Source organism: Myotis davidii, unplaced genomic scaffold, assembly GCF_000327345.1.
Source record: "Myotis davidii unplaced genomic scaffold, ASM32734v1 scaffold933, whole genome shotgun sequence".
In the NCBI taxonomy this organism is placed as follows: domain Eukaryota; kingdom Metazoa; phylum Chordata; class Mammalia; order Chiroptera; family Vespertilionidae; genus Myotis; species Myotis davidii.
In genome coordinates, this window is record NW_006285240.1 from 640750 (window position 1) to 657965 (window position 17216).

General features: G+C 44.8%; 1 protein-coding gene across 1 annotated transcript in view; it reads right to left on the reverse strand.

Moving 5' to 3' along the window:
• ASAH2 (N-acylsphingosine amidohydrolase (non-lysosomal ceramidase) 2) overlaps nucleotides 1-11841 on the reverse strand; it is a 98632-nt gene extending 86791 nt beyond the window's left edge. The window contains exon 1 of the mRNA XM_006755840.2: nucleotides 11490-11841. The gene's annotated coding sequence lies outside the window, so the exon portion shown is untranslated. The remainder of the gene's footprint in view (nucleotides 1-11489) is intronic.
• Between the last annotated feature and the right edge of the window lie 5375 nt (nucleotides 11842-17216).

Sequence of the window (17216 nt, forward strand, 5' to 3'; positions counted from 1 at the left end):
ATGGCGAGTTTTTTTAAAACCTGGAATTATGAATTGTCTGAGGGGTTTCTTTTTTTCAGAGACTCAATCATTGAATTATAAGCATTATAAGTAGAATGAATAGTCATTTAAAAAAAAAAGGCCCTCCAATCTCACCTCACACTGCTAAAAATATTATTTCAATCCATCATGAAAGCGACAGGCTACCCACGGTGGATTTATGTAGACCTTATAACACCACTAAAGGAACATAAACCATCTGAAACCTGGCGTGATGCTCCTGACAAGCCTTCCAGTTCTGCTGGGGGAGGAAACCTCTGGCCAAACCACAGTTTCTGCCACAAAGAAACTGAATTATGAGATGAAAACAAACAAAAAAACAAACAAAAACCGTCTTTCTCCAGCTTAGGCAGGTTATAAGCCAAATTATCCTTGAAAACCCTTTGCAAGGAGAAAAAACAAACTCAATTTGTAGAGGAGAAGAATGAGACCATGAGCAATGCTTAAAACCTTACCCAGGCTGCCTCCCTCACATGCATATCGAAGGCAGAAGTAAATAAGGGGGGTACATCGGTCAGCCCCTCTCCTACATGTGGGGTGCTTTACAGCAGGTAAGTAGCTGCGTGGAACCTGCAGATGTCTGTGACGGAACCAACCGCACAGATGCAATGGCAAAGAACAGTGGGCGTCGAGGAGACAATAGGGATCAGTGAGGAGTGCAGCAGCCAGACAGTGTGTGCCAATCGGAAGGGGCAGCCACCCCTCATTGGTGCCATGAGGAAATGAAGGCCCAATGTTGGTGAGTCTTTTCATGTTTTAATGGAAAGTCAGAAAAATAGGTATTTATCTAAAATGTTTTGATTTTCAAATGTAGGCAAACAAATTTTTTAAAAAAAAAATCTATCATGTAGGTCAAAACTATCTGTGCCCAGCTGTCCGGGCCACAAGTTACAACCTCTTCTTTTAATCCATTGCTTCATTCAGAAATATTTTTTGAGCATCAGTGGAGTAGTAGATACTATGCTGTACCTAAAGGATACAGGTCATAAGACAAAATTACTGCCTTCACAAAAAAACCTTACAATCGAGCCCTGGCCAGTGTTTCTAAGTGGTTAGAGCATCAGACCCTGCAGTGAAGGGTCTTGGGTTCAATTCCCAGTCAAGGGCACATACCTGGGTTGCAGGTTCCACCCCCAACCCCAGTGGGGCCATATGTGGAAGACAACCAATCAACATTACTCTCTCCTTCTCTCTCTTTCTCTTTCTCTCTCCTCTCTCTCTCTCTCTCTCTCTCTCTCTCTCTCTCTCTCTCTCCCCCCGCCCCCACACATCTTTCTGTTTCTCCCCCTCCCTTCCACTCGCTCTAAAAACATCAATGGAAAAATATCCTCCTGTGAGGATTAACAACAAAAAAATCTTAATGTGTGATAGAGATAATTCACAAATAATTATAATACTGGACTATTCATTCCTCTGTGGTATGTAATAGGGAACCCTAACCCAGACCTGAAGGGAGTCAGAAATGGCTTTGCCAAATAAGTAATATTTAAGACCAGAAGGGTAGCTCTTAATTTAATATGTCAGTTAGCTTTGGCAACATAACACCCCTTTTCAAAACTTAATAGCTTAAAATAACCACTTGTTTTGCTCATGATTCTGTAGGCTGGCAATTCGGCTGGGCCCAACTGGATAGTTCTGCTGATCTGGGACCTGTGAATATATCCACAGAGAGCTGCTGGGTGGTTGGGGTTGGCTGGGAGCTGCTGGTGTAGCATGGCCTCTGCTGGGAGAGCTGGTCTCTGTTCCCCATGTTCTCTCATTTTCCAGCAGGCTGGCCCAGGGCTGTTCACAGGGGACTGGGTAACCTTCCAAGGGAATGAGTGGAAACATACGAGCCTTTTGGAGGTCTAGACTCAGACTGGGCACACAGTAACTTCCATTGCACTGTGTTGAAGCAAGTCCCAGGGCCAGCCCAGACTCAGGGGAGGAGGAATGGTCCCCGCCTCTTGAGAGGAAGTCACATTGCAGGAGGTGTGGGTTCAGGGAGGAGTGGAGAACTATGGCCATTTTGACAATCTCTCTCACCAGAGGAGAATGGCGTGTTCAAAGGCCTGAAGGTAAGAGAGAGCAGATGGAGTTGGCACCCTCCAGATTGTTTGGTATGAAAGGAACAGACAAGGCCAAGGGGGAACTGAGGAAAGAGATGAAAAGTGTGGTCAGAAGAAGCCAGATTGTGAAGGACCTATCATGCATGAGGCCCAGAAATAGAAAGATTAAAGATTAAAAAAATTCTTTCTCTCTTATGTGAGGAATATAAGACAGGTACCAAATAAACATAGAATATAATGCAAGGTTGAACATAAGCATCCTAAATAAAATGCTTTGGGGGCTCAGAAGAAGGAGATAACATATCTAGTTCATGAGAAGGCTTCATGAAGGAGGTAGAATGAAAGCTAAACTTTGAAGAAAAAAACAATTTTGCATGTAGAGATATAAAGGTGGAAGTCTCAGTATTAGTTAAGTACAGGGGAAGGGAAGCCCAAACTATTTATCTTCTCTATATATGAAAGCCTAAGGGACTTGCCAAGTCAGTAGCTATGATGCGCACTGACCACCAGGGGGCAAACAATTCAATGCAGGAACTGCCAAGTTGTGGTGACTTGGCAGCTGCGGTTCTCAGGTGATGCCCAGAACCAGAGAGGAAGAAACCCTGGGGGGATGTTGGAGAGCTGGTTTCAGCCTGATCCCACAGGCCAGACGGAGGGAACCCACCGGTGCATGAATCCAGTGCATGAATCCATGCACCAGGCCTCTAGTGGTTGGCAAAGAGTTTTGTTTGTTCGTGCGGTTTGGCAGAGCTGAAGGTAGCAGTGCTCCATCAGTTTTGATCTTGACTTCCTAAAGGATGATGTTCTTCTGTGATGCTCTCCCACATTCATATCTCGATGATGCCAGAGCTGAGACAGCACATGGTGTTACATAAGCTCACCAGACCTCTGGTTATTATCTCACCCTCTCCCGCCCATTGTGACACTGAGTTTGAGAATAACAAACGTAAGTTTTCCTAGGGTAGCAATGAAAGAAGCAGCTGAGAAGATAAGTTAGGTTCTCAAATGCCAGGCTGATGAATTTTAACCTAAGGCAGGCAGTAAAGAGCCCCGGAATGTTTCTGAATACAATAAATACATACATTGAGGTGCATTTTGCAAACATACATCTGACAAAAGTGGATAAAATGCAACAGAAAGAGGCTGAAAGAGAATGATTCTTTTTTATCCCCTGGCCATGGCAGGCATCACTAATCAATCCAGGAACTTTTTCTAGGGAATCTCAGTTACAGCCTCTGAATTCTTCCTAACTAGTGTTCTACTGGTACAGAAGAAGGTGGAGTTGAAAGGCAAATGGGAACCTAAAGGCTGCCCTGAGGCTAGAGACAGGCAACTATTTAAGAGGTGAGAGCCCACTGGGGAGGGAAGCGGAGCCAAGGTGGCTTGTAGAAATGAAAACAGGGAACACTTGAGAAGCGTGAGTGAAGTATGGGGTTTGACACGGGGTCAATTGGGAGCTGAAGAAGAGGAGAAAACCAAACATCATTCCAGCTTTTTTAAGATTGGAGGGAACTGTGGTACCAAGAAGCAAGAAAAAGGAAACTTGGGAAGACAGACTAATTGTAAAAGTTAGAAGAAATGGATTCAGCTTGAGTGTTGGGTATAAACACCAGGCCCAAAAGCATTAGAATGAGGGCCGAAGCTAAGGTTTGCAACTACAACACAAAACAAGAGTCTCTCACAGCATTTCTGCCAGGATTCCAGCAACACTGAGAGACTGCACCTGGGAGAGGAACTCCTGTTTCCCATAAAAATATTACAATATCGTTCAAAATTCTTGGCAAAACCCAGAATGGGAAGAGAGGTGAAAAAGTGATTGGCAAAGAGTTATGTTTGTTTGTGTGGTGTTTTGTTTTGTGGTGTGTGTGTGTATGTGTGTTTTGCATTAGAAACCCTAGGGAGAAATGACTCCTGCGTTGCACATGGGCCACAACCGCACAAGTTGAAACCTGAAGTTTCCTACTCCACCTTCCAACATCTGCTCTGTCTGAAGCTCAGAGTTAACAAACTACCTGAAAAACTTGATCTAATTATGAAACCCATGCTCTTGCTACCTCTACCTTGAGATCATTTTTCACCCAACAAAAGTAGGAACCCAGGTTCATTGGAGAGGAGCTAAATCTCCATTGCAGGGATATAATAAAGAATTATAACTTAGAGTATGGGTTCCAGATTAACCTATCCTTTAGTTCAAATCCCAATACTGCCCTAACCTGAGGACATCACTTAACTTCTCTATGCACCTATTTCCTCATCTATAAAATGGAAAGAGTAATAGTATTCACATCTTAAAGTTGTTGTGAGGATCAATTGAGAAATAGATGATACAATGCACTCAGTTATTAAATATGATTGCTTCACAATTACCCTTACTCTTTTTTGTATAGAAATACATTAATATAATCCATGGGGCGTTCTCACATTTTCAAAAAGAAAAATTTCCTTTGGTTTAGCATAAGTAGATGAGAAACTTCAAGAACCTGCTTACGAATGAATGACGTCTATGATGGGAATTCTTAGAGACTTCCCCATTCTTTGAGAGTACACAAGGTAATGCTAGCCATAGTGTTATCTGCTGTGAGATGCCAGGCTTACACAATCTCCTCACATATGAAGTTAGGAAGATGGACTTCAGCAAACGACCTTCCAATGTGCATATGCCAATTTCTTGTTTCTTCTTCCACCAACCCAGCAAGGTATTTTAGAAGTATTCTTTCACTTCAGCTCCAAAGACTTATTTATGAATTCTTCCTCTTATTAATACAGTAACATAAAGATAGGGCTCTGGGGTTAAATTAGCATTGTTCAGGGATTTGGCCATTTAGGAAAGCATGGCCTGCCCTAAAAAGGCGACCTGGCCGGAGTCCTCCCCCTTTGCAACCTCTCGATCTGTTCCGCCAAGTAAACCTGATCCTGGGTCTCCTGTAATGTTCTACCACAATACAAAATAGTTTCTTCCTAAGGCTATTTTTTCTCCTAATATCCTAACCCAGCACATGGTTTCTTTATCAAAGACTTTTCTGCAGCAAGTATTGGCAGTGGTGTGTGGCTAAATCTTTAACAGCTGAATCTCCAGTTGGGAAGATCTGTGTACAATTGGTTCCAATGAACCGATAGGAACTTTCTTCAACACACAATTGTCACTGCACAAACCACCTCCTAAGCCACCAAGTTTAGTCTCAAGTATAGTCTCAAATGGCAGTCCAGACGATGTGGAGCAAGAATTGAGGCTGGATCCTTAAGGTAACTGCTGAAACCCTATCCAGATGGTACACATTCCTTTGTTTTGTATCATAAATCAATTTTGAGGGTTTTCTTTATGTCACTTGCTCTTCCCAGCCCAAGGGTAGCCTGCAAGAGCAATCAGGAAATGTGGGTGCAATGAAAACAATGTTGAAAACAATCCCAGGAGATTCTCTGAGGCCCTTGAGGAACCTCCTTTCTTGGCAGAATCCCAAGAAGCTCAGGTTACCTTCCTGAGCAGACATTAAAATTCTCCTTCCAAGTCACCAGTGCCGTTCTCGGCACTGCCCTCTTATGGCTTCACTAGCTGCCGCAGTCTGGGGATGACTAACCCTGGATGACCTTCTTTCCTTCTTTTCAAGTATCTTACTGGCGCTGAAGCTGTTCTCAGTAAGGTATGAGGAAAGCCTCATGAACCTTGGGACCCCACCTTTTGGGGGAAATGTGGGGCAAATTCCCTCATGCTGAATGGGAGGATAGCTAGATAGCACAACTTAGAGCCACAGCCAAAGTGTCCCTTACTGCAGGGAGCCTGGGTGTCAGGGTTCCACCTCTTTAGGGTGACCTCCTATTTAATGTTGGTGATATGGGTTGACTGTTATCCTCCTGTTTTGGAGTCTAGTTTGTTTGTTTGTTAATGATCACCTGAGGATATTTTCCCATTGATTTTTAGAGAGAGTGGAAGGAAGGGGGAGTGAGGTAGGGAGGGGAAGAGAGAAAGAGAGAGGGAGAGAGAGGAGGGAGAGAGAGGGGGAGGGAGGGAGACAGACACAGAGAGAGAGAGAGAGAGAGAGAGGAGAGAGAGGGGGAGGGAGGGAGACAGACACAGAGAGAGAGAGAGAGAGAGAGAGAGAGAGTGAGAGAGAGGGAGAGAGAGATATTCATCTAAGAGAGACACGTTGATTGCTTGCCTGCCTCATGCACCAGGGATTGAACATGCAACCGAGGTATGAGGCCTTCACCAGAATCGAACCTGAGACCCTTCAGTCTGTGGGCCAATGCTCTAAGCACTGAGCAAACTGACTAGGGCCTGTTTTGGAGTCTTGATCCTGGGGATGGATAACTGGTCTTCTCAAAGTCCCCCCCCCCCCGCAAGGGAACCCATTCAACCCTGATGCTAGGACTTCCAGTGCCTGCCCCAGGACGTGATCCAAATTAGTTTGGTTCCTTTCCTCCCTCTCACAGTGAATGTCACTGGAGATTTGATCTGATCTCTGTTTTTCTCACCTACTGTTGACATGACCTGCCTCTTGGCAAAGAAGCAGACTCTCCGTTCTCCGAGGGGGCGATGAGGACACTGGCAAAGCTCTCGCCACAGAAAGGCGTTGGAGAGGTGCCTACTCCAAAGAGCCTTCAGAGCCAGCTCCTGGCAGCTCTGTTTTAAGCCCTGAGGCAAGGCTTCTGGGTATCCTTCACAGCACAACTGTTTCTTTTGGAAAAGATGGTTGGATGGGGACATGCCTGTCCTCACCCTTCTACATGAATCTACTGCACAGGACTGTGGAGGCAACAGAGCAGAAGTATGTGACATCGCTGGGTAACTTGCAGGATGTTGAAAAGATGTCAATGGTCAGAACAGTGATTCCCCCTGAGTTTGCGGCTTACCCTATTTCTTCTGTTAACCTTGACACACTCTTCTATGCTGGTAATTCTATTTAATGGTTGTGTCTCTCACTGCGAGTCAATGTGGTGTTTGAGTCCCCTCCCATTCCTCCCAGTATCACCAGCCACCCCCGAGGTTTGCACACAGGATCTCGATTTTACAAATGAAGCTACTGAGGCTCAAGGAAGTCCACAGGGCTAATAAGCTGCAGACATAGGATTTGAACTCACATCTTTTGATTCCAACTGCAGTGATCACATGGCCTTGACATATGATAGGTGATCACAATATGCCTGATGATGGAGGGAACGAGACAGGGTGGCCCTTGTCCCTCAGCTGCCGGGGACTGGGTCCTTGCAGAGAGCACCTCCCCAGCTTGTGCCCATAGGGCAGGACTTCCAAGACCACATTTCCTCTGTGAGGCAGAGAGGCCAGGGCTGGGAAGCAGTGGCCTTGCTAGGATCGAAGAGAGGTAGGCCCAGACTGGGGACAAAATTCAGTCCCAGTTAGGAAAGCACGCCAACCTGCTCTCCTCCTCCTGTTACAGAGGTGTCCAGAGAGCATGCCCACCCCACCGTTCTGCCTCACCTCCCCCCACCACAGCTCCAGGAGAGCAGCCCCAAGGCTCTCCCCATAGCCAGCTCTGTTCTTTTCCATTCTAGACCTTCCCTCAAGTTCTTCCTCTGCCTGGATGCCCTTTCCCTTCTTTCCTCTGAAGAACACATACTCACTGCCCAGCTGGTGTGGCTCAGTGGGTGAGCGTCAACCTATGAACCAGGAAGTCACGGCTCGATTCTGGATCAGGGCACATGCCCGGGTTGTAGGCTCTATCCCGTCAGGGGTGTGCAAGAAGCAGCCGATCAATGATTCTCTCTCATCATTGATGTTTCTATCTCTCATTTCCTCTCCCTTCCTCTCTCTGTTATATTTAAAAAAAAAGAAGAAAATGTACCACATGTCAGCATTTCAGCCCCAAAGCTACCTCCTCTCTGCTGCCTCTTCTCTGCCCTTGTGACCCTTTGATTCCCGCATCCATTCCATCCTGCTGTACCAGAACCCGGTTCCCGCCTCAAATTACAGCACCGATCACATTGAATTACTAACCCCAGTGACCACAGGAGGCCGAGACAATTTCTTCACGATTTTGCCCAGCACAAGAAGAGATGGATGGGTGTTTGTTGAATGAATAAAGCAATGAGTGGTTTAGGGGAAAGAAAGCTTGCTGAGTACTTCAGTGAATAAACCAGGGGTGGGCAAACTTTTTGACTCGAGGGCCACAATGGGTTCTTAAACTGGACCGGAGGGCCGGAACAAAAGCATGGATGGAGTGTTTGTGTGAACTAATATAAATTCAAAGTAAACAGCATTACATAAAAGGGTACGGTCTTTTTTTTTTTTTTTTTTTTTTTAGTTTTATTCATTTCAAACGGGCCGGATCCGGCCCACGGGCCGTAGTTTGCCCACGATTGGAATAAACCCTCCTCTTTGACCCTTGCCTTGTGAAAACTTTGCCACTGCACACCCTGCCTTCTGGTGATTAGGCAACTAGGCAAGTACTGAATGCATCAGAGAGATCCGCCGGCTGGTTCACAGTGGGACCTGCAGGACCCTGAGGTTGTGGGGAAACAGGAAGCATGCAGGAGGCACAAGGCCAGCAGCAGGTGCTGGGCAGTCTGAGGGCAGAGGCCTTGCTGCCAGACACCTCACCTTGAGGCTACTCCATGCTAGTGGTCTTCACAAGCTTTTGCCCATGGAACCCCTAAAAGAACGTTCTACTCTCTTGCACATTTTATTTTATTTTTTTAAATATGTTTTATTGATTTTTTTACAGAGAGGAAGGAAGAGGGATAGAGAGTTAGAAACATCGATGAGCGAGAAACATCGATCAGCTGCCTCCTGCACACCCCCCATTGGGGATATGCCCGCAGTCAAGGCACATGCCCTTAACACCTTTCGTACTGCTCAGGAGTTTTCTCGTGTTTCGCACCCATGGAAAAAGGAGCAGATCTAGATACTTATGTAAATTTTGTTTGGTCCCTCTTCATAGAGGAAAATGTTTTACGTAGTACCATACGTTAAAAAAGTACTAGGAACTTTAATTGTTTAATTGTTTTTGTAAATAAAAATGTTATAATTATTAAAAACGACACTTAAAGTGCATTACGATGATTTAAATAATGTGCAGTTTGCCCGAAAATGTGCGGTCCCTGGCGTATGTCTTAGAGATTTCTATACGGTACAAAAGGTGTTAACTGGAATTGAACCCGGGACCCTTCAGTTCGCAGGCCAACACTCCATCCACTGAGCCAAACCGGTCAGGCTCTCTTGCACATTTTAAAAGATGACATCAAAAGCTTTTATATGTCCCCTAGCTGGTTTGGCTCAGTGGATAGAGCGTCGGTCTGAAGATTGAAGGGTCTGGGGTTTGATTCCAGTCAAGGGCACATGCCCAGGTTGCAGGCTCAATCCCCAGTGGGGGGATGGAGGGCATGCAGCAGGCAGCTGATCAATGATTCTCTCTCACCATTGATGTACCTATCTCTCCCTCTCCATTTCTCTCTGAAACCAATAAAAAATATATATTTTTAAAAGCTCTTATATGCTTAAATACTTGCAAAAGTTGTAGCATCTAATTTTTTGTACGTATTTTAAATACGTTTTGGGCAAAACTTTGAACAGCAAAATCGGCATGTTAAATTTACAGAAAATATCCACACCAAATCAAACTCATCAAATCAGGCCGCCCAATCAGAATTACTGTTAGAAAATATCCACTTCCTTTTCTTCCCAATAAGTGTATTCCCACACACACCCTGTCCTCATGGTAAGCTCTCACTCCGTGGTAATTCGAAGGCAGATGGACAAGGCTCAGAGCCCTTGGCAGGCGTGGGAAGCCGAGGTGAAGTGAGACGTGGTCCCTCTCCGTTTGCCTGGCTCTCCCTCCGGAGCACTGTGTTCTGAGCTCGGCCCTTTGCCTTTGCATGTGACCAGGAGATCTCTATGCGCCATGTGACACGGTGTGCCCAGCTCAGTGAGAAGTTTGCCTTTCCTTCCTGAAGCAGAACTCAGGTGAGTTCTCGTGCAAAGGGAAGTGTTGGAAAGCAGTTCAAATTAAAGCTGAGGGGCTGAAAATTAATTCCCTGCGATGCTACCTATGCCATGTGCCCTGGCAGTCTGCGGCACCTTCACCTGCACCACCAAGTACAATGCCTTCTAGGTCCTGCCCTCACATCCCAGCTGCCCCCTTCTCAGGGGCTCGGTGTTCCCCCTCCGGCCCCCTGACCACTTCTGCAGCACCCATTCAGGCTCTGCTCACCAACCCTCTGCCTTCAGAGCCCAGGCCCCAAATTCCTGATTCTCACCACCTTCCCTTGATTCTGAGAAAACTCTATGACTCCAGGGAGAGGGGTTTGAAGGAAGTATTAAATGGGAAGATATTAATATTATGAAGGTATTCGTGAACCTGCACAAGTTTTAAGATAAACCTGCCCAAGTTTTAAGGTAGTGCTTGTTTTTTGTTTTGTTTTGTTTTTCAAAGAGAAACTTATTTACAAAACGAAGTCTCCCATTGGGTAGAAATGTGGGTGAACCTAAGAGAAGCTATGGTCATTGGGAAGGAAATCGTCCGGGTGATTCCAAGCCAGTTTCAGACCAGTTTTGATCACTGAGCTGGGAAGCAGTGACTTGTTAAGTTGCATTCCACATTTTAAATCTGCAGGAGTGCTACCCGGGGAAATGTCCTCGGGGTCCGTTAGCTGCGTGGAGAATGCTGCAGCGCCAGAGCGGGAAGGACTGAGGCCCAGACAAACCTGACTGAAGCCCCACTGTCCTTGGGAACTGCAGCAGATCCAAGTCTTTGGAGGTAGTTCTCCTCTCCTCTGCATCTCAGATATTTTTTAATCAGTCGGTAGAGATAGGTATCCCAGGCGAAGGGAAGGCCCGTGTGATCCTGGCAAGTAGACTCAAAAACAGAACTGGGGTTCTAGAGGTTATTTCAGGTCACGCTGCCTACACCTGAGACTAAAGCCATCGAGTTGTCAGAAAGAAAAAGACTAGATCCACGGTGCTGCTGCGTTTACCCAGACATGTGGTAAATTTGGAGAAATTTTCTCTTTAAGCCTAAGATGACTCTTGCTTTCCCAAACAAGCCAGGAAAATGGATTTCTGCCACTTGACCTCACCAACTCAGCAAACAACGCTGTGAAGCAAATCTGTCTCTCTGAACATAGATGTGCAGATTGCCAGAAAGAGCAGCCAAAATATACCTCTGGAATGCCACTGTAACCGTGACATTCAAACGACCTGACATACAGCACTGGAGTCCAGACAGAATTAAGAAAACCTGCCCTTGCCATCAGAAACAGGAATGACTATGAAGAATCTACTCCCCCCTCCATCCTTAGTCCTTATTTTCATCATAAACAGCAGGCTAACACACATCGGCTCCTTCTCGGTGTCTGGGCGGGGCGGGGGAGCTTGTTTGCAAACACGAACAGCCATGGCTTTGTTCTCTCGGGAGAAAACAGAACACTAGCAAGCAAAGCAGAGCTACGTACCCAGGCCTGCTGCCGCAGCTGCTCAGAAAACCGCCTGTCGTTCCTCCGGCAAGCCAGGGCGCCCGACACTTTTGGATCCTCGCTCGGCCCCTGCTCCTCTGAGCAGTGCTGCAGGTTAACTCCTGGAGGCTGGAGGCTCTAGCCAAGGAAGCCAAAAGCTTGCCAACTTACCTAATTGCATGCTGACTCACTCACGGGGCAGGACGAGCTCCAGCTGAGCCTGCTCATGGGCGAACCCCTGCACCAGCCTTGGAAGGTCACACCTGAAGTCCATCATTTTGCACTTGCACGGACACAGCCTGCTTCTTACACGGACCTGGTTCATTTATTTCCTTCCACAGACCTGCTCCTCCTATCTGATTTGGAAAATGTGAAATTCTTTCTCCACCACATCAGCGCCACACCACTGAGCAGAGACTTGGCAGGACAAAGCAGCAGTGAGCTGTGAGGACCATTTTGGATGAATGAGTTAAGCCTGGGAGAGGGCATGCCCCTGATTTTCTAGAAAGGCTGTAACTCGACGAAGATAATTTATCACACATGGCCATCTTGGTAGTTCGGGGGAAAGCAAATAAAAGTGTTTACATTTTCGCTGGTATCCTTCTGCGGCAAAAATCAAACACCAATCCCTGCAGTATTGCAGTATTACACGATATCACAGTATTAAAACAAATCACATGATTACTAGAGTCCCTAGAGCAGCGGTTCTCAACCTGTGGGTCGCGACCCCTTTGGCGGTCGAACGACCCTTTCACAGGGGTCACCTAAGACCATCCTGCATATCAGATATTTACATTATGATTCAAAACAGTAGCAACATTACAGTTATGAAGTAGCAACGAAAATAATTGTATGGTTGGGTCACAACATGAGGAACTGTATTTAAAGGGCCAGAAGGTTGAGAACCACTGCCCTAGAGGGAAAGTTCAAACTTCTAACCCTTTGGGGACCAGATTAGCAGGTACCAAAGGCAGGGAAAAGAATGCAAAGACTGTTAGTTTTCTTAATATATTTTTATTGGTTTCAGAGAGGAAGGGAGAGGGAGAAAGTTAGAAATATCAATGATGAGAGAGAATCATTGATTGGCTGTTTCTGCACACACCACATTAGGGATCAAGCCCATAACCCGGGCATGTGCCCTGATCAGGAATCGAACTGTGACCTCCTGGTTCATGGGTCGATGCTCAACCACTGAACCACGCCGGCCGGGCCCAAAGACCTTTAATATTTGATCAGTTCTTTGAATTCCATGTCATTCCACTGATGTCACTTGCAGAAAGCACAGAAGCCTAGAATTTCTCAAGAAAGCTAGTGTCACTTTTCCAGTTATTGGTGAATTGATTAGAATAGCAGACACCATCCTAGAGCAAGTCCCTGGTTTTCTTTAGGCCATAACAGAGTCCACTCTGGGACTCCCAGGGAAGGAGCAGGTGGGTGTAAGGCAGGGAGCAGTGGGACAGGTGTCTGGGAGGAAACACACAGTTGCAGGCAGGCAGGATGTAGACAGGGAACTATGTGGGAAACAGGTTAGGGTTCCTGCCCAGGCTCCCTCTTCCTCCCACTGAGTGGAGCTGCAGAGTTGCCGGCTGAGGTTTATTAGCTACTAATTGGGCTCCAAGGCTCTTCTACCTGGTTTTGCTCCTTCTGGACACCAGAATCTTGACTATAATGGTCAAGCAGTAATATCCATTGCCTACTATTGGCCAGGCATTCTGTTAGGTCCTGATGATAGTGAACAGAAGTCCTTTCCTTCATGACGCTTCCATTCTAAATGGAGAAAGACAAACAAAAAATAAAATTAAATATAATATCCTAGGTTATAAGTGCTAGAAGGAAGAATAAAGCAAAATAAGAGGTGAGAGAAGGTTGTTTTACATAGTATAATCAAGAGGTCCTCTCTGATGGGGTAATACCTCAGTAGATACCTGAAGAAAGTGGGAAGAAAGCCTAAGTCATGCTTATACCTGGGAAAAAGCATCCCAGGAAAAAGGAATATCACATCAAGTTCCTCAGAGAAGAGTGTGTTTGGTGGTTTGAGGGAAGAAGAGATGCCTAGGTTAACGTAAGCAGAGAGGGCAAGAGAAGGAGCAATTGGAAATGTGGTCAAGGTATGTGCCCTGGAGGTGCAGGACATGGAGGTCAGGAAGGCCTTACAGATCAAGGTAAGAACTTCAGGTTTACTCCAAATGAGAGATGGGAAGTCATTGGAGAATTTCGAGCAGAGCAGTGGTACAATCTGTTCTTTAGAAAGCTTCCTCTACTATTTATCACCTAGACTTGATGAGGAACACATACTGCCAAGAGGCACGTTTAAAAGCAGGGAGACTAATTCGGAGCATTTTGTAATACCCAAGCAAGAGACTGGGACTAGAAGGCTAGAAGCAGAGATGATGTGAAGTGGACTAATACAGATGTATTTTAAAGGTACAGCCAACAGGATTTCTCATTGGGTTTATAAGGATGTGTGAGAAATAAGAGTCAATCAGCAGATGAAGGGATAAAAAAAACTGTGGTGCATTTACACAGTGAAATACTACGTGGCTGTAAAAAAGAAGAAACTCTTACCATTTGCAACAGCATGGATGGACCTAAGTGCAATAAGCCAGTCAGAGAAAGGTAAGTATCACAGGATCTCGCTCATATGTGGAATTTAATGAACAAAATAAACTGATGAACAAAATAGATCCAGAGACACAGAAGCATGGAACAGACTGATGTCAGAGGAAAGCCTGGGGTGGGGGGATGGGAGGGGAGTGATTAACTGGGGAACTTACAAGAACACAGACAATAGTGTGGTGAAGGCCTGGGAGGGGCGTGTGTGGGGTAGAGGGGGTCAATGGGGGAAAAACAAAGGGGACATCTGTAATACTTTCAATACTAAAGATAACTGTAAAATAAATAAATAAATAAAATTAAAAAAGAGTGTCCAGGATGATTCCAAAGCTTTCTAGACTGAAGAACAGGTAGAGTGGAGTTAGCCTTGGCTAAGATGAGGAAGAGAGTGAGAGAAGTAGGTTTGGTCCAAGAGAAGCAAGCACTGGGCATCTCTGCAAAGGAACTCTGGAGGGATTCTTTAGCTCAAGACCTTATAAAAACAACTTGTTGAGATTGGTTGGGAGATAGCTAAATCTGCAAAGACAATGACAGAAAAAAGTGTATCCCAAAGGGTGATAGGTTTCAGGTGGTTCAGAGTAGACACTTTATAATTATGTATTGATTTTGTTGTGAATTAGAAATATAAATTATAGAGAGAGGCTAAACCAAATTTTAAGGACTTTATTGGAAGAAAATGCTACATAAATAATAGTACAGTGATAAATAGTTATGAGGGAAATCTTGTTAGCTATACACTAATGGATTAACTTTGAGGAACACGAGTGTACAATTTAAAATGGGATTAATTTAAGTATCTTTAAAGGCAAGTCTCTGAGAAGAGAAGCCTTAGCCATTAAATCTGCTGATTCATCCAAACTATTATTCATTTACAATTGGCTAATTGTCTTCTATGATCTTTCACCACATTTCTTTTTCACATGAGGGCTACTCAGGGGCAGTGAGTCCTAGACCAAAGGCCAAAATTAGCATCTGTAGATTACTCTCCCTGGGTGTTCATATGTAATTGCTCAAAGGTTACTCCCGTTGGAGTTCTTATAATTTGGTTGATTTCTAGAGGAGATGTGCTTTCCTTCATGAGTCGTTGCCTTTACCCCCTGTCTTCTGAGAGTTGAAGGTTGTAGTAGTTCTGCTTTCAAACTCCAGCAAGTGACCCCATTAGAGACCCATGTGGCTCCCAAGACACCAGTCATCTTCTGTGCTCCAGCTGACAGTGTCTGGTGGGAAGAAGCCCTTCCTGATTAAGTGAAAACAGGAAAGAAGTTATCCCATGAGCCCCAGAACATGACCCTTGCTACGGCCCCCCCCCCCGCCCCCCGCTTAATGTATATAAGCCATTTACATTTAACCCTCAACACAGCTCTATAGAACAGCTATTATGCTACCAATTTCACAAATAAAATAACATCTAAAGCTCAAGTAGCTGCATGTCCAATGTCGCCCGGCCCATAAGGAACACAAGTTATTTTCTGATCCTTAGTTTTTCAACCTGTTCAATGGCACAATAAGCATTTTGCAGGGTTACTTTATTATGTAGTTGTGTTTCCTTCCCGGCTGTCCTCATCTAACAGCCAGGATAACTTGAGGAAAATTAAGTGATTGCTATTTTAATTAACGATAAAGCTTTTGCCTTGCTAAAATGAGATATGCAAGCTGTGAGAGGTAAGGAGAGAGAATATGGAAGAGAAACCTGTGTTGATGAAGAGGCTGCAAGAGGAGGTTTGGGGAGGCAGAGAAGCCAGGGGGAACTTGAGGAAGAGGGAGGGATCTGATGGGGAAGTCTAATTTTGTTTTGTTTTTAATATATTTTTATTGATTTCAGAGAGGAAGGGAGAGGGAGAGAAAGATAGAAACATCAATGATTCTCTCTCATCATTGATCAGCTGCCCCCTGTATGCCCCTTACTGGGGATCAAGCCTGCAACCTGGCATGCGCCCTGACCAGGAACTGAACCATGTCCTTCTGGTTCATAGATTAACCACTGAGCCATGCCTGCTTGGGCTCTAATTTTGTTTTTGTAGAGTATTGGTATAATTCCTTAATGTTTGGCAGAATCCACCAGTGAACTCAACTGGGCCTCAAATTTTATTTTTTTTACTTCCACTTTTGATAATGTGTGATAGAGCTCTATTTCCTCAAGGTCAGCCTGATAATGGTAATGCTGTTTCTTGACCTGGAGGCCAGTTACTTCGGTACTTTCAGTTTGTGAAAATTAATCTGTATGTACTTATGTATGTGATGCTTCAGTTGCGTTTATAAAAATGTTTTTACCCCGTATGTCTGGCTCAGACTAACTGAAATAATAAGGGACGTTAGTGACTCACAGAATTCCAAGGAAGGCAGCTGCCAGTGGCTACTTCAGCATCCAATGAATCATTAAGGACCCAATTCTTTCCCGTGTGTCAGTGCAAGTTCTGGGTCTTCTGTCTACACAAAATCTTACCCAGAGGAAGGGGGTCTTTTCATCCATGAATCTCTTTTAAAGATCAAGACAAATTTCCTATAAACAGGTCTGGTAATTTCTTAAAAATTAAACATTTATCTACCCTATGACCCAGCAATTCCATACCTGCGTATTGACCCATTAGGAATGAAAACATATATATATGCATACATGCACATACACGCACACATACTTGTGTGTGCACATACGCACAGAGAAAACATACACAAGAATGTTCCTAGCTGCTTTATTCATAATATTCAAAACTTAGAAATAGTCCAGGTTTTAATCTATAAGAGTGGAGATAAACTGTTGTACACTTATTCAACGGAATACTGCTAATAAGAAAAAAGGAATAAATTATCAATATATACAACATGGATGAATCTAAAAATGTTATACAGAGTGGAATAAGCCACACACAAAGAGTACATACATAATACATAGAGAGAGCGGGGGTGGGAGATCAATGGAGGAAGGGTGGATACAATAGGTGTTTGCATCTGGGAGTGGAAGGGTGAGGGCTGGCAAGGATTGACTGGGAAGGAGGGGGAAAGGAACTTTCTGGGGAGATAGTAATGTTTTTGTCATGACAGGTGTTTGAGTTACACAGTTGCACGTGTTTGTCAAAACAGAAAACATACACTTAAGGTTTATGTATTCCTTTGTCT